Source organism: Leucopleurus acutus, assembly GCF_964270905.1.
Source record: "Leucopleurus acutus genome assembly, chromosome: 3".
NCBI classification, from domain to species: Eukaryota; Metazoa; Chordata; class Mammalia; order Artiodactyla; family Delphinidae; genus Leucopleurus; species Leucopleurus acutus.
Window position 1 is genome coordinate 141,365,537 of NC_139145.1, and position 16,177 is coordinate 141,381,713.

Here is a 16,177-nt window from a genome sequence, read left to right on the forward strand (position 1 = left end):
CCTTTGAAGTCTGGGCTTAATTTGTGTAGCAACGCAAGTGAACAGCATTTAGTAATGAAAATCTAGGACAAATGCATAGCATAGCATAGCATGGAAATGAAAGATTTAAACAATATGTGCACAGTACAAATAAGCAAAAGCTTATGTATATAGCTGATTACTACTCAAAATAGAAACAGATTCATACAAGTCCACATCATTCTAATAATGTAGCAAAGCAATTAGAATAGGAAAGGATCCCAGTGAAGTCGATCCTACTGTGTTAAGAGAAACCATTCTCAGATAAATCACTCAACAAATGCGATTTGGGTCTTTGGGGGACTACTGGAGAGAGGAAAAACAGAATAAACAACTGACATGGGAAGAGGGTCAGGTAACCATGTAGGTATTTGGACCATGGAGGTATTTCTAAATTTTACTTCTTTATGAACATTGTAAAAGCTCCATTAGTCAACCCAAAGAACTAAAGAGATTAACAATGCTTTAGAACCCTGCCTATGGGTCAATGTTTGCCCATCAAAACAAGAAATGCTTTAAAACTAAAGCTCAGATACAGTAAAAGCAAATTTTTTGACTGAAATTTCCACCATGTTCTAATCAATTTGCTTTGAATCAGATAAAACAATCCATAATCTCTAAGTAGAAATGTTTCACACTGTTGGCTCAGTTTGCTTGAACAAGTTTAATTCATTATAATTTATCAACAGTGTGTGGGTCTGGAAAAAGGGGAAAGGACCTGGACACTTTTTATGCTATTGCTGTTGATGGGGTCACAAAGAGGGTTTGCTTTCCATCCTTTCTTTCATTTGATAATAACCAGAACTGATGTGCAAATAGCTTGAGAGCCCAGGATAATGGAGATCTACCCTGTGAAAGGCAAAATGCAGGGGACAATTAAGGAAATGTTTATTCAGGCTATTGCAATAGGGAGAATGTTCATTAATGAGAAACATCAAAAAAAAAAAAAAAGCAAAGTGGGGGAGGGCCTGCAGCTTTATAGAGGCAGGTAAACAAGAGAGTCATCAGCAAGTTCTAAGATTCAGGAAGGTTAGAGCTAAGTCCTATCTGAGTCACTGAGGAAGGAAGGAGATGAGTCTTATCTTCTGTGAGGGCAGAATCGTTCTTTGAAGTTAGCCATTTCTCAGAACACAAAAGAGTGGGAGCACAGGGCTCAGATAAAGTTCAACATTGTCACACCATTTTATGCTTTTTTAAAAAAAATTCAATCGTTAGTTAAAGTAGATGAGCTATTTTATTTTCCATACTGCCAAGCTATTCTTATTTACAAACTGAAGTAAATTGAAATATTAGTACAAATAGTAAATTTAGAAATACTATGATGGAAATGCTTTTAAATTTATAGTTAAAAACAATTCAAATAACAAGAAGCAAGGTCTTTCAAAACATATATTTGAATTCTGCGATATTTGTTTTTTGCAGATGTCTAAAACCAAAGTACTGGAATAACAAAACTAACATATATTTTTTTTGTGAGCTAAGACTTCATAATCCTCAGATCTGTTTATTGTACAATGAATGGTACTATCACTATTTTTTATCATGGAAGTTTTCAATTTCAAATATACTCAAAACCAATACAATAGCATAATGAACACTCATGTACGACAACCCAATTTCAGTGATTGTCACTATTTTACCATTCTTTTTTCATCTATCCCCCTGCAGGTTTTTTATTCAAGTATTTTAAAGCAAAACCCAAGTATCATATTACTTAACCAAAAATAATCTGGTATGGATATTTAACTGACTCTTTTTAAACAAAGCCACAATATCAGTATCAAAACCGTTAAAAAATCAACAATAATTCCTTAATATTTTATAGTGTTCAGTCTGTGCAATTTTCCTCTATCTCAAATAGACGTTTAATGACTTATTCAAATCAGAATCCATGCAAGGTCCATACATTTATTTGGTTACAATTGTCTCTTTAAGTCTCTTTTAATCTCTAACATCTAACCTTCCCCTTTTCATGTCATATTATTTGCTGAATAATCTGAATCTTCTTTTGTCACAGAATTTCCACATTCTAAATTTGACTAATAGTATCCTTAGGGTTTCTTTCATGATTTAGAAGTTTGATTAAACTCAGATTCAAGTCTTTTGGCAGGAATACCTATCAACTTTTTGCTCAAAATAAATCCTATTAGGGTTGTCAATATAATAAATTCACTATTTTATTGGATCAAAGTTCCTGAAGCACGGGTGGACCTCTTAACTCCACCTATTTGGTCTCTCAATTTCTCAGCAACCAAAATGATCCCTAAGGAACAACCTTGAAATACTAGGTCTCTGTCCATAGAGGGACGTATGAAAACCCATAGGACTAGATGATCTCTAAAGTACATTCGTTAATTAGACATAAAAAGGACTAAACTGAGAGAAATGCTCAAAGCCCAACTTCACAGAAATGGTGTCCACACTCCCTCCTAGAGAGCTGTCTTGGAGTAAAAGCAGATCTTCTTCCTCCAAGATCAACCCTCTTCCCCATTTCAATTATTGATGGGTAAATCATTAAATGTTCACTACATGCCACGGACAAATTTACTCTTTTCGAATGCAGGATCTCTTAGGTTTAGTCTTTCACTTTGGATCCAAAAATCACTTCCAACTTCTAGAGATTATCAAGTTCTGAAAGAATAAATGTACATCTTAATGAAGGTGAAGCAATACTTCTGGTGGCAGTGACAGCATATCAGAGGGTCTTCAGGCTGGTCCGTCTCCTTGAGGCAAGGAGAAGGTCACAACAGAAGGCAACAATAAGAAGGAGGGAGGAAGGCAAACACAAATTATAAGTCCTTCATAGTTTTGCCAAGGATTGGTCCTGTCTGGGTATTGACTTAGTTTGTCCAGAAACTCACAGAAGACCTCTCTGTTTCTCTAGCAGAGATATTTTATGATCTGTGAGGCAAGAACATCAAATAAGCACACTGTTCTTTTTCTGGGACTCACAAATTATATCTGAGAAAAAATGGGAACATATACCCCTTTTAATTCAACGTCTATTCACATCTTTTCCCTCAGCATCAGCACATTATTTTCTGAATAAAATTTATTCCTTTTCTGTGTATCAATTTAGATGATACTGGCATGACTTTACATACTAGCAGGGTCATTACTAGTTCCTGGTCATTTTTGTTTGTTTTTTGTATTTTATCCATTTCCTACAGAAAGACTATGACATCTAAATCATTCATTAGTTTTGATAGCAAACTAAATCTTTGCTTTCTATGTAATTTTTCTGAGTTGTTTAGATTCTGACTGACTTTATTCTTTAAGATGAATAGAGCATGGTAGGGGAAGCTTCTTGCTGATAGCTAATAGCTAATAGCTAATAAAGCTAAATTTTATATGTGAAAAATGATCTCAGGAGCAGGGCAGATATAACGGTTAAAATCATTATTATTTGTTTTGGGTTTTAAACAGGGAACATTGCTGGTTAACTTACCAGGAAACAGAACAAATAGCTGGTCAACATCACCCTGATTTTGGACATTTAATGGTTTGTACATCTTGTTTGTTGAACTGAACTGGTTCACTTAACCCTAATGGCTGCTTCCAAGGTTAAATTCATTTTAAGCCTTCAGCTATTAAAATGCAGGAAGTAAATGTTCACAGAATGGTGGGCCTGTAATATGAACATGCTAAGAAACGAGGTGCCCATTTGACTTAGTACACAAGGGAATCATAATGCTGAACCCAGTCTGAATGTTACCTGATTTACTGATTGGGCAACAAGCATGGAGAGTTTTTGTCACTATTAGACCAAAACTACATAAGCAATAGGTTGCAGTATGGATAGACTCCAATAATCTTACTCTATTGGACTAGGTTGTTTAACAATCAATTCAATGATAATCAGCATTCTAATTATGATGCTAAAATACCCACTCTTTCAGAATTCTTTCTATGCATTGGAAGAGTGGAAATGTCAGCATTCAAACATAAGAAATAAATTTATTTGTGTTTGGAGAGGGCATTTTAGTATAATATTTGAAATAAAACTAAGGTATTCTTATCTTAAAGTAGAGGGCAAATGTATAAGTAAGTTTTATAAAGGGAGTTGAAGTCTTGATATATACCCTAATATTGAAACATTTTGTGTGTTATTTTGTAATCCACATTATTAATAATAGTGTTATTGAGATATAATTCAATTGGTAATTGGCAAACATTGTTTGCAGGAACCAGGAGTTCAGGTGATCCCCCTTTGCTTGCTCCTGAGAAGGAGTTGCACACAGTTTTTCAGGTTGCCAGGAGTTTAATTTTGAGCCTGGCTTCTTGGGAACTGTCCCTGCATCCAAGGAGCTTATTGTTAAGTCAGTGTTTGGTCAGAGGTTGTGTTTAAGCTCCTTCTGCCAGAAAAGCTTCCCCCTTTGTCAATAAATAGGTCTGTGTGCGGCTCTGGGAATGCTAGCTTGTTTGCCCCTCACTGTGCTCGGCTTCTCCTGAGTGGGTGAAGCCTAGGGCATGCACACGGCCTCCCAAACCCCAAGGCTGGCAGTTGTTATGGGCTGAGCATTTGGAGAGCTATGTCACTCCAAATTCATATGTGGAAGCCTTCGCCAGTACCTCAGAATGTGACTGTATTTGGAGATAAGGCCTTTAAAAAGATACTTAAAGTTAAATGAGGTTGTTAGTGTGGGTCCTAATCTAATATGACTGGTGTGCTAATAGGAAGAGGAAATTTACACAAACAGAGGGACAACCATGTGAGGACACAGCAAGAAAGTGGCCCTCTACAAGCCACAGAGAGAAACCTCAGAAGAAAGCAAACCTACCAACAACTGGATCTAGGACTTCTAGTCCCCAGAACTGTAAGAAAACAAATTTCTGTTGTTTAAGCCCCCCAGTCTGTGGTATTTTGCTATGGCCACTCTAGCAAACTAATAGAGCAGTGATCCCAAAAGGCTGTCTCTTTCTCTGGTTCTGTTAAGCTTCTGGCTTGCTGTGCCATTTTCCTCACATCACGGAGCTATCACCCTCCTTTTAATTGTTATTCACCAACATCTCCATTGTTTTTGACAACTCTTTTAGGCATGGAGTTCTCCAAGCTTTGTTCCAAATGAATTCATTCCTTTCAGGCAGTTTTGGAGCTCTTCATCCATACATAGGAGTTCTGCCTTTCCCCCAGGCAGAACTCCAGTGCCACTGCACCAGAGCTAGGGGAAGGGACCTGCTTTTCCCAGAGGGAGAGCCCTGCTCAGCAAGAAGATATTAGCAGGTGGCATCCCCTGGTCTTCTTGGCTTGCCCTCTGGCATGGGGCCTCTACCTTTGAGTGAATTGGGGTAATTGAGGTCCCAGTTTTCTCAGCCTGCCATGCCTGGAGTAGAGCTTCCAGCCCTACAACTGGGAGCTGGGTTAGGGCAGAGACCAGATCCTCTCAGTCAAGCCTGCCTGCGACAGGGCTGCAACACAAGGCTGGGGGGATGATAAACACTGGTAGCCTCCCCCTCCCCCGTTGAAACCAGAGCCCCAGATGCAAGCTGGGAGCAGGGAACCCCTGGTTTTTAGCCATACCTGGAGTACAGTGTCCAGGGTAAAAAAAGCTATTATAACATGGAGCTGGGGGAGGAGGTGGGATAAGGGGGTAGGTCATGGCTCAAATTCCATAGAACCTTGTTCTTACCAAAAATTAATATATTTTCTTGAATGAATGTTTCTCCATTTGCTGTATGTCTCTAGGACAACTTTCAGAGACCTTAAATAATTTTATCTTATAATTTTCACCAGTTAAATTGTTTTGCTGATTAGACTTTCTGCCAAGCTCCTTACTCTACCATTCTGGAAGCTCTAACCCCTAGCAATTCACTCTTGGGCCTAATTCCAAGGGCAAACGTTTTGATGCTGATGCTCCCTATAAGTTCTGAGGCCCAATTTATATGTCTTCGTGAAACGTAAAAGTGACTGATTTGAGATACATCATGATTATATAGCCATGTGGAAGGTATTTGCCACATTCTGGTAAAAAATAATGGCTAACACTTATAGGGTCTTTAATATGTGCCAGGTATTATTCTAAGTGCCTTGAATGTATTCATTATATTTAATTATCACAACCCAGGAGGTAGGCATTATTTTTATCATTTTTATATATTGGAAAACTGAGGTACAGAGAAGTTACCCAATGTTACATAACTAGTAATGGGCACAGCTGGGATTTGAACCCTACTGCTTCAAGTTCAGCCTATCCTAAACTGCCTCTGTCTTTTAAGATTGCAAGCTATAATATCTCCAAAGTAAATACAATTTATGTTTCTTTATGAAGGAATGATTTGTTGAAAACTTGGTAATTCTAAGTTGGATAGATTTTACTATACTTTGTACCTTTTCTAGAAAAACTGGTATCAAATTAGTTTCAGATAAAAATAGTAGTGTAATGCAAAAGAGGTTTTGCTTTGTACAAGAGTATCTATGAGAGTTATAGGCAATCATCAATTCTAGTGAAATTCAAAGAGAACTGGCTGTGGCTTGTTAGTTCAGAAAGTTCGTTTAGAAAGGTCCTAATTATATGGGTCAATGCTCTGTAGTCAGTAGTCTTCTTACATAGCCATTGTCCTGTCAGTCATCTTTGATTGAGTTTGATTACAGTGAAGGTGGCATGCACTCAAAGCAAACAGAAGTTGCCACTTTCCACTCTTAAATTAAGTCATCCAGTTTTTCTTTGAAGAATTCTTTTTAAAACCCTCATCCATAACTTACCCTTTCTACTTCATAGAGAAAATGGAATACATTAGAAAGGAACTCAGTCAACCTTCTGACATCAGACCTTCAAAGTCGCCAGAATAATCATCTATTCTTTCTGCCTTCCATCCTTCCTTGCCTTCCCTCTTCCTTTTTGTGCCCCATCTCCCCACCTGATTGTGTATTTCAGCCGATTCCCAGGGATAGCCCTCAATTAATTACCCTCCCAATTATCTACAAACACTCCCTCTATTCTTACTCTTTCTCATCAGTATTTATACAGGCTCAGATCAGTGATTCTTAACTTTGGTGTACACCAAAATCACCAAAATATTCAGGCCATACCCATGAACAATTTAATGACAATCTCTGGGATGTTTTTTAAACAGCTTCCTAAGTTATTTTAATGTACATCTAAAGTTGAGAACAATTGCATAAAAATTACCATCTTAACACATACACATGCACACACACCTACTATCAACAAAAATGACAACAATTACAATAACAAACAAAAATGATAAACCAAAAATATTTTTAGCCAGATCTCCCTTGAGATACTGAGCCATTCTCTTTCCCTTCACAAATGAGGTGGCTGCTATTGGAGCCCCTTTACTGGGCTAGGACACTCTTCCCGTAGCTTGTGTGAATTCTGTCTTATACTAATTCACAGCTATCTCCTTCAGAGAAGAATTTCCACCAGACAAAGAGGAGCCACACCATTTCTTACTTCTTGAGCATTTCTCATTCCACTGGAATCTTGATTCTACCCACTGACCCCCCCACAACCATTTCTCTAAAACTGCTGGTTCCAAACTCACCAATCACTTCCTTGTTTTAATTTCCCTTATTTCTCTCTTCTTACTGCTGTGTAGCATTTGACTCTGCCATCCTCTCCTCTCTTCTTTCCTTGTATTTCCTGAAATTACACTCTTCTGGTTTTCCTCCATCTTTCATGTTTCTTGCCCAGGATTAACTCTTTTTTTTTTTTTTTTTTTCAGGATTAACTCTTGATGTTCCTCAGAGTTTTATGCTAGGTGCTCCTCTCTCAGTCTACACATTCTCCCTGGGCAAGGTCGTCCATATCCAGGCTTCAGTTACCAACTAAATGCTGATGACTCCCAAATTTATACCTCTAATGCAGACTCCTTTTGTAAATTCCAGACTCATCTACTTAACTTCATCCTCAACATCACTATACGGATGTCCCAGAGTTAACTCAAATGCAACATGTTCACAAGTGGTGTAATGTCCTGCCCCGAAGGCTAATTCTCTTCTTGTGTTGTTTCTAACTCTTCCTTCTTATGCCTCATCCAAATGAACAGTTGTTGACCCAATCTCTTTAATGACTCTCCATCCCATCCACTTCTCTCTATCTTTACTTTTACTACCTTAGTTCAGGCTACCAATATCTCTAATAGGAATGACTGATATAATTTTTCAGCAGGTTTTTCTGGTCTCTGATCTTGAAGTCTTCTTCTACCCCCAATTTATTTTCTCCACTGCAGCCAGAGGAATCTTTCTAAAGTGCAAACCTAATATATCATGATTAAAAAAAAACCTCCTATGGCTCCCCAGTGCTCTCAGAATAAAATCCACACAAAGTATTTAATACCCTTTATGATATTGCCTCAGATGACCCATACAAGATCATTGTTTATTATACAATTTCCAAAATCCACCTCACCTTTCTTCCCATCACAGTCCATTCATACTAAACTTATTATAATTCCCCAAACATGAAATATTTATTTTCACTGCTATAACTTTCAATCACCAAAATCATATTTTTGGGGGGGGGGTCACCGAACTTTCATAAATGTGCTAATTCCTATTCATATTTTAGGTTATAAGTTAGCTGTCACTTTCTTTAGGAAGCTTACCCTGACATATTCCTTAACCCCACCCCTACCTACAAGTAGTTTAGAGATTCTCATTGCCTTGGATTTTCTCTATTGAAGTCCTTATTTTGCTGTTTTGTAATTTCCAGGTTACTTGTTTGCCTTCCCCAACACATTCATAGAGAATGTGACCTGTTCACATACTGTATTGCCTTGTAGAACAATGACTTATACAGAGTTTTTGCTCAATTCATATTTGAAGATGAATGAATGATTCTACCATCCTAGCACATAGTAAATGCTCAATAGATAGTTACTGCACTTCAAACAAATTATAACCAGTATGCACATTTCTAGATATATTGCTTAGACCATGGGTCAATAGGTAAGATTTAAAATCGAGAATTAAAGAAAACCCAGAAGTGTATGTCCTCTACCCTCTTCCCACTGTTGAGATTTATAATGGAAACCTCAATACTGTTCTTTTCCCTGAACCCAAGATATTAGCCTGGTGACCTTTGTTGTCATCCCATGGCACCAGTAAATACTTTATTTTTTAGCAAAACAAAACAAAATAAGAGACAATAGACTCCTAAACTCAATCTGACCTAAGATAAATTTTTAAAATCTGAATTAAGTCATAAACCCAAATTATTTTTATCTTTAAGATATTAAATGATTTATTTAGTTGCTTTACACTGTGTTTAACTGGTTATTCAAACACTACAATGTCATAGTGTTTCATGAACGACCTCCTGGGGATTTTTACCATTTGTTAGAGGTGTACTCCACTTCAAGACAAACCAGGATTTACACAAACTCAGAATAACTGAACTAGAGATTGTCTATTTGTTTTAGAAAGAACTGATCAGCATTTATATTTGAACAGTATTCTTCCTTTCTTATTCAGAATATTACTAAATTAATATTAAGTTTGATATACATGCAACTTTTCAGGTATACATCCATAACATAAAACAAGACACAACTATCAAAAGGCTTTCAAAATTTTTCTTAGCAAACATCAAACAGGCTGTACATTTTCAAATTCCTGTGGACACTGACCCCTAAGTTATAGCAATAAAGCTGGTAATGCGATTTCCCTTAAATATCTACTTGGTAAACAAGATCTGATTCTGACTGGTTAGAGTTCTCTCAATATCTCAAGCAAGGGGAATTTTGTGACTAATTTGAGATGGAATTACTTATCGTGGCTAGGTATCCTGCTTTCATGATCTAATATTGCCAAGGAAATTCAATGACTAAAGTGTTAAAACTAAAATGGGGGAAAAGTTTGAAGGAGGAGAGTTTGTTTAATAGTGCTTTTCAAAAAAGTGCCTTTAAAAATGCCCAGCTTAAAAAATAGCTTCTTTATGAAGCTCTGAAGCTTTTCAGTTCTGCTTACAGATTGATTTATATCCTTTAACTCATTGCCAAGGTCTTGTATACACTCTGGGGCTGTGTGGTTTGCAATGTGAAAATGCATGCTGAATCAAAGAAGAGAAACGGAATACTAAAGAAATGGTGGTTTACCAAAAGTTAGGAAATATAGGAAGACTAGCACTACCATTTTCAAAGTTCTTTAGATTCAGGAGTTCACATCCTATCTTTTAATCAGAAAATAATTAGCTAGAATCTTCAGTAAACAAAGTTCCTTCCTATATTTGACTTAAAGAGAAAAAGATTAATCAGAAGAAATTGAGTCAATAACCAGGATGTAGTTAAAATGATGTTGTACTTTTTGTCCTGAAGCAATGTTATTTATCCCAGTATCATGTATCTCTACCCCTACATGATTATACAATGAGAATAACCCTGAAGCTCTGTAAACATTCAGCTCAACAAAGGAAAACTATTTTTTTCTGAGACTGTAAAGTGAAACAATATATTTTAGAAGAATTTATAACAAATGTTATAGACTTTTACTGAGACTGTAAAGTGAAGCAATATATTTTAGAATTTATAACAAATGTTAAGCACCAAGTCTTATCACACTTACCTTTAAAAGGCATAGATCCTATTTATAACATTCATCAACAAACCTATTTATAGTTTCTATCTTCAAAATAAATCATGAGTCTAACCGCTCCTCACCATCTCCATAACCTTCACCCAAGACCAGGGCTGAGATAGCCAGCATGCACATGTACAACTGTACCGGTTGCTAAAATACTGAACAACTTCTGACCAGCTGGTACATTAACCATTACATTGAGCCTGCCAGGTGCCCCTGCCAGCCACTCTGAGCCCTTTTCTGCGACGTCCTATGACTGCCCTTGATATAGAAACTAAACAGTTAACATCTGGCACAGCAGGGCTCCTACCAGATCCTTGAGAGTCAATACCTGTAACATATGGAACCTAGATCTTCCCTAGACCAATGCAACATTATATCTTGCAGCAGCCTCCTTGCCACCACTCTTTTTTTTTTTAATTTTTACTAGAGTGTAGTTGATTTACAATATTGTGTTAGTTTCAAGTGTACAGCAAAGTGAATCAGTTATACATATATCCACTCTTTTTTAGATTTTTTTCCCATATAGGTCATTATAGAGTATTGAGTAGAGTTCCCTGTGCTATACAGTAGGTCCTTGTTAGTTATCTATTTTATACATGGTAGTGTGTATGACAATCCCAATCTCCCAATTTATCCCTCCCCCCACTTACCCCCTGGTAACCATAAATTTGTTTTCTACATCCTTAACTCTATTTCTGTTTTGTAGCTAAGTTCATTTGTACCCTTTTTTTAGATTCCACATATAAGCAATATCATATGATATTCGTCTTTCTCTGACTTACTTCTCTCAGTATAACAATCTCTAGGTCCATCCATGTTGCTGCAAATGGCATTATTTCGTTCTTATTTATGGCTGAGTAATATTCCATTGTATACATGTACATCTTCTTTATCCATTCCTCTGTTGATGGACATTTAGATTGCTTCCATGTCCTGGCTATTGTAAATAGTGCTGCAATGAACACGGGGGGGCATGTATCCTTTTGAACCATGGTTTCTCCAGATATATGCTCCAGGAGTGGGATTGCAGGATCATATGGTAGCTCTATTTTTAGTTTTTTAAGGAACCTCAATACTGTTCACCATAGTGGCTGCACCAATTTACATTCCCACCAACAGTGTAGGAGGGCTCCCTTTTCTCCACACGCTTTCCAGCATTTATTATTTATAGATTGTTTGATGATGGCAATTCTGACTGGTGTGAGGTGATACCTCATTGTAGTTTTGATTTGCATTTCTCTAATAATTAGTGATGTTGAGCATCTTTTCATGTGCTTTTTAGCCATCTGTATGTCTTCTTTGGAGAAATGTCTATTTAAATCTTCCACCCATTTTTTGACTGGTTGGTTTGTTTTTTTGATATTGAGCTTCATGAGCTGTTTGTATATTTTGGAGATTAATCACTTGTTGGTTGCTTCATTTGCAAATATTTTCTCTCATTCTAAGGGTTGTCTTTTCATTTGCCACCATTCTTACCCTCTGCTGTCTGTTATATAGGAAAACAAGGTGATTTTTATTATTATTACTAACATAAATCAGATCATATTGCTTGCGTCTTCAAATTCTTCAGCAGTTTCCCATTACACTTAGAAGAAAATCCAAACTCTGACCTTGGTTCACTTGGCCCTGGGTAATCTGGATCCAGCCTCCCTCTTTAAACTCGTCTTCTACCATGCTTCACTGTGTTCCAGCACCGCAGGTATTCCTGTTCTCATTCCAAAGCGTTTATACTTGCTCTTCTCTTTAACTGGGAAGTCTAGATCTCCAGTTTTCAATTCTTTCAGGTCGTTTCTCATATGTCACCTTCTCAGAAAGGCTGATGTGATGGCAACTCTATATAAAACAGCAACTTCCACCTCTGCACCAGCTTGGACCCGTACCCAGTCACCAACTTTTCCATCACTCTATTTGCTTCACAACCCTCATTCGGTTTTTGTGTTAAGTTGTCATCTTATTTTCTGTCTTTCCTATTGAAAGGTAAACTCCCTGAGGGACTATTCATAGCTTGCTCATGATCCTAATCTGTTCCCAATGTCTCATGAAATATCTGTACTATAATTTCATTCCCCTATGCCTGCTCTTTCTTTCCCTCTGATGTAAATAAACTTCCTCCCAATGCTACCTGTCCAAAACCAGCTTATCCATTAATGACAAGCTCAAATAGAACTTGTCTATTTGAACTTTAGAACTTTCTTCAATCATCCCAAAGCATGTAATCTCTCCTTCTCAAAACATGGCTACCTATATTGCTCTATTTTCTCTCAAGGCTTTAACTGCTATATTTTTTGGTTTTTGTGAATTACCTTCTCCTTTCAGTGAACTATAAGCACGTTGAAAGACAAATTTTTAACCCAGATATGAGCTTTCATTTCAGTCATTAGTAAGTTCTCATCCAGAATGAACTTGCCTTTCTATTTATTAGCTGACTTCTTTCTTTAGGATAAACCTTAGTTTTAAGTAATAGGACAAAGAGAGTCTTCATAAATTTGCAGTTCATGGTGAGTTAACTTTGGCTGATGGGGAAGGGAGCCATGACAATTCCCCTCAGGACACATTGCTGCTTGCTTAGGAAAACTTAAATATAGTTTACAAACTTGAAGGAAAATAAGGTAGAACGACTCCCTTAAAGAGATTCTTTCCAGATGTTTTTAAAGTAAAGCCTTATAATCATTCAATGTTCACTAGTCTCCTTGTTCAAGAGTTCATCCAACTACACAAGTCATATTTCTTTTCTAATAAAAAGTCTTTTAGCCAATGAAAATATTTACGGGCATTAGTTCTCCTCTATGAGAAACGAGCATTTTAATATTTTTTAAGCACATGATCTAACTGCAAAGCTAAATCATTTGTAATTCTTGTAAATCCTATCTTTTATCATCAAATAATCATTTACGGAATTACAATATTCTAGTGCCAAAGAGTTCCTTGCAGTGCAGATAACAGTAATTGTTGGAGGGGAAGATGGCGGAAGAGTAAGACACGGAGATCACCTTCCACCCCACAGATACACCAGAAATATATCTACACGTGGAACAACTCCTACAGAACACCTACTGAATGCTGGCAGAAGACCTCAGACCTTCCAAAAGGCAAGAAAGTCCCCACGTACCTGGGTAGGGCAAAAGAAAAAAAGAACAGAGACAAAAGCATAGGGACGTGACCTGCACCAGTGGGAGGGAGCTGTGAAGGAGGAAAGGTTTCCACACACTAGAAGCCCCTTCGCGGGTGGAGACTGCGGCTGGCGGAGGGGGAAAGCTTCGGAGCCGCGGAGGAGAGCACAGCAACAGGGGTGCAGGGGGCAAAGCAGAAAGATTCCCGCACAGAGGATCGGTGCCGACCAGCACTCACCAACACGAGACACTTCTTGGCTCACCCGCCGGGGTGGGCAGGGCTGGGAGCTGAGGCTCAGGCTTCAGTCGGAGCGCAGGGAGAGGACTGGGGTTGGCGGCGTGAACACAGCCTGCAGGGGGTTAGTGCACCACGGCTAGCCGGGAGGGAGTCCGGGAAAAGTCTGGACCTGCCGAAGAGGCAAGAAACTTTTTCTTCCCTCTTTGTTTCCTGGTGCGCGAGGAGAGGGGATTAAGAGTGCGCTTAAAGGAGCTCCAGAGACAGGCGTGAGCCGCGACTAACAGCGTGGACCCCAGAGACGGGCATGAGACGCTAAGGCTGCTGCTGCCGCCACCAAGAAGCCTGTGTGCCATCACAGGTCACTATCCACACCCGCCTTCCAGGGAGCCTGTGCAGCCCGCCACTGCCAGGGTCCCGGGATCCAGGGACAACTTCCCTGGGAGAATGCAGCACCATCGCGCCTCAGGCTAGTGCAACGTCATGTTGGCCTCTGCTGCCGCAGGCTCGCCCTGCACTCCGTACCCCACCTCCCCGTGGCCTGAGTGTGCCAGAGTCCCCGAAGCAGCTGCTCCTTTAACCCCGTCCTGTCTGAGCAAAGAATAGACGCCCTCCGGCAACCTACATGCAGAGGCGGGGCCAAATCCAAAGCTCAGCCCCGGTAGCTGTGCGAACAGAGAAAGGGAAATCTCTCCCAGCAGCCTCAGAAGCAGCGGATTAAAGCTCCACAATCAACTTGATGTACCCTGCATCTGTGGAATACATGAATAGACAACGAATCATCCCAAATTGAGGAGGTGGACGTTGAGAGCAAGATTTATTATTTTTTCCCCTTTTTTCCCCTTTCCCCTTTTTTCCCCAAGATTTATTATTTTTTCCCCTGAGATTTTGTTTATATAGCTTTGCTATCACTATTTGTCCTAGGGTTCTATCCGTCCGGTTTTCTTTGTTCTATTAAAAAAATTTTTTTCCTAATATTTTTTATTTTAATAACTTCATTTTATCTTTATTTTCTTTCTTTCTTCCTTCCTTCCTCTCTCTCTCTCTCTCTCTCTCTCTCTCTCTCTCTCTCTCTTTCTTTCTTTCACTTTTTCTCCCTTTTATTCTGAGCCATGTGGATGAAAGGCTCTTGGTGCTGCAGCCAGGAGTCACTGCTGTGCCTCTGAGGTGGGAGAGCCAAATTCAGGACACTGGTCCACAAGAGACCTCCCAGCTCCACCTAATATCAAACGGCGAAAATCTCCCACAGATCTCCATCTCAACATCAGCACCCAGCTTCACTCAACGACCAGCAAGCTACAGTGTTGGACACCCTATGCTAAACAACTAGCAAGACAGGAACACAACCCCACCCATTAGCAGAGAGGCTGCCTAAAATCATAATAAGTCCACAGACACCCCAAAACACACCACCAGACGTGGACCTGCCCACCTGAAAGACAAGATCCAGCCTCATCCACTAGAACACAGGCACTAGTCCTCTCCACCAGGAAGCCTACACAACCCACTGAACCAACTTTAGCCACTGGGGAAAGACACCAAAAACAACGGGAACTACGAACCTGCAGCCTGCAAAAAGGAGACACCAAACACGGTAAGAGAAGCAAAATGAGAAGACAGAAAAACACACAGCAGATGAAGGAGCAAGATAAAAACCCACCAGACCTAACAAATGCAGAGGAAATAGGCAGTATACCTGAAAAAGAATTCAGAATAATGATAGTAAAGATGATCCAAAATCTTGGAAATAAAATAGACAAAATACAAGAAACATTTAACAAGGACCTAGAAGAACTAAAGATGAAACAAGCAATGATGAACAAAACAATAAATGAAATTAAAATACTCTAGATGGGATCAATAGCAGAATAACTGAGGCAGAAGAACGGATAAGTGACCTGGAAGATAAAATAGTGGAAATAACTACTGCAGAGCAGAATAAAGAAAAAAGAATGAAAAGAACTGAGGACAGTCTCAGAGACCTCTGGGACAACATTAAACGCACCAACATTCGAATTAAAGGGGTTCCAGAAGAAGAAGAGAGAAAGAAAGGGACTGAGAAAATATTTGAAGAGATTATAGTTGAAAACTTCCCCAATATGGGAAAGGAAATAGTTAATCAAGTACAGGAAGGACAGAGAGTCCCATACAGGATAAATCCAAGGAGAAACACGCCAAGACACATATTAATCAAACTGTCAAAAATTAAATACAAAGAAAACATATTAAAAGCAGCAAGGGAAAAACAACAAATAACACACAAGGGAATCT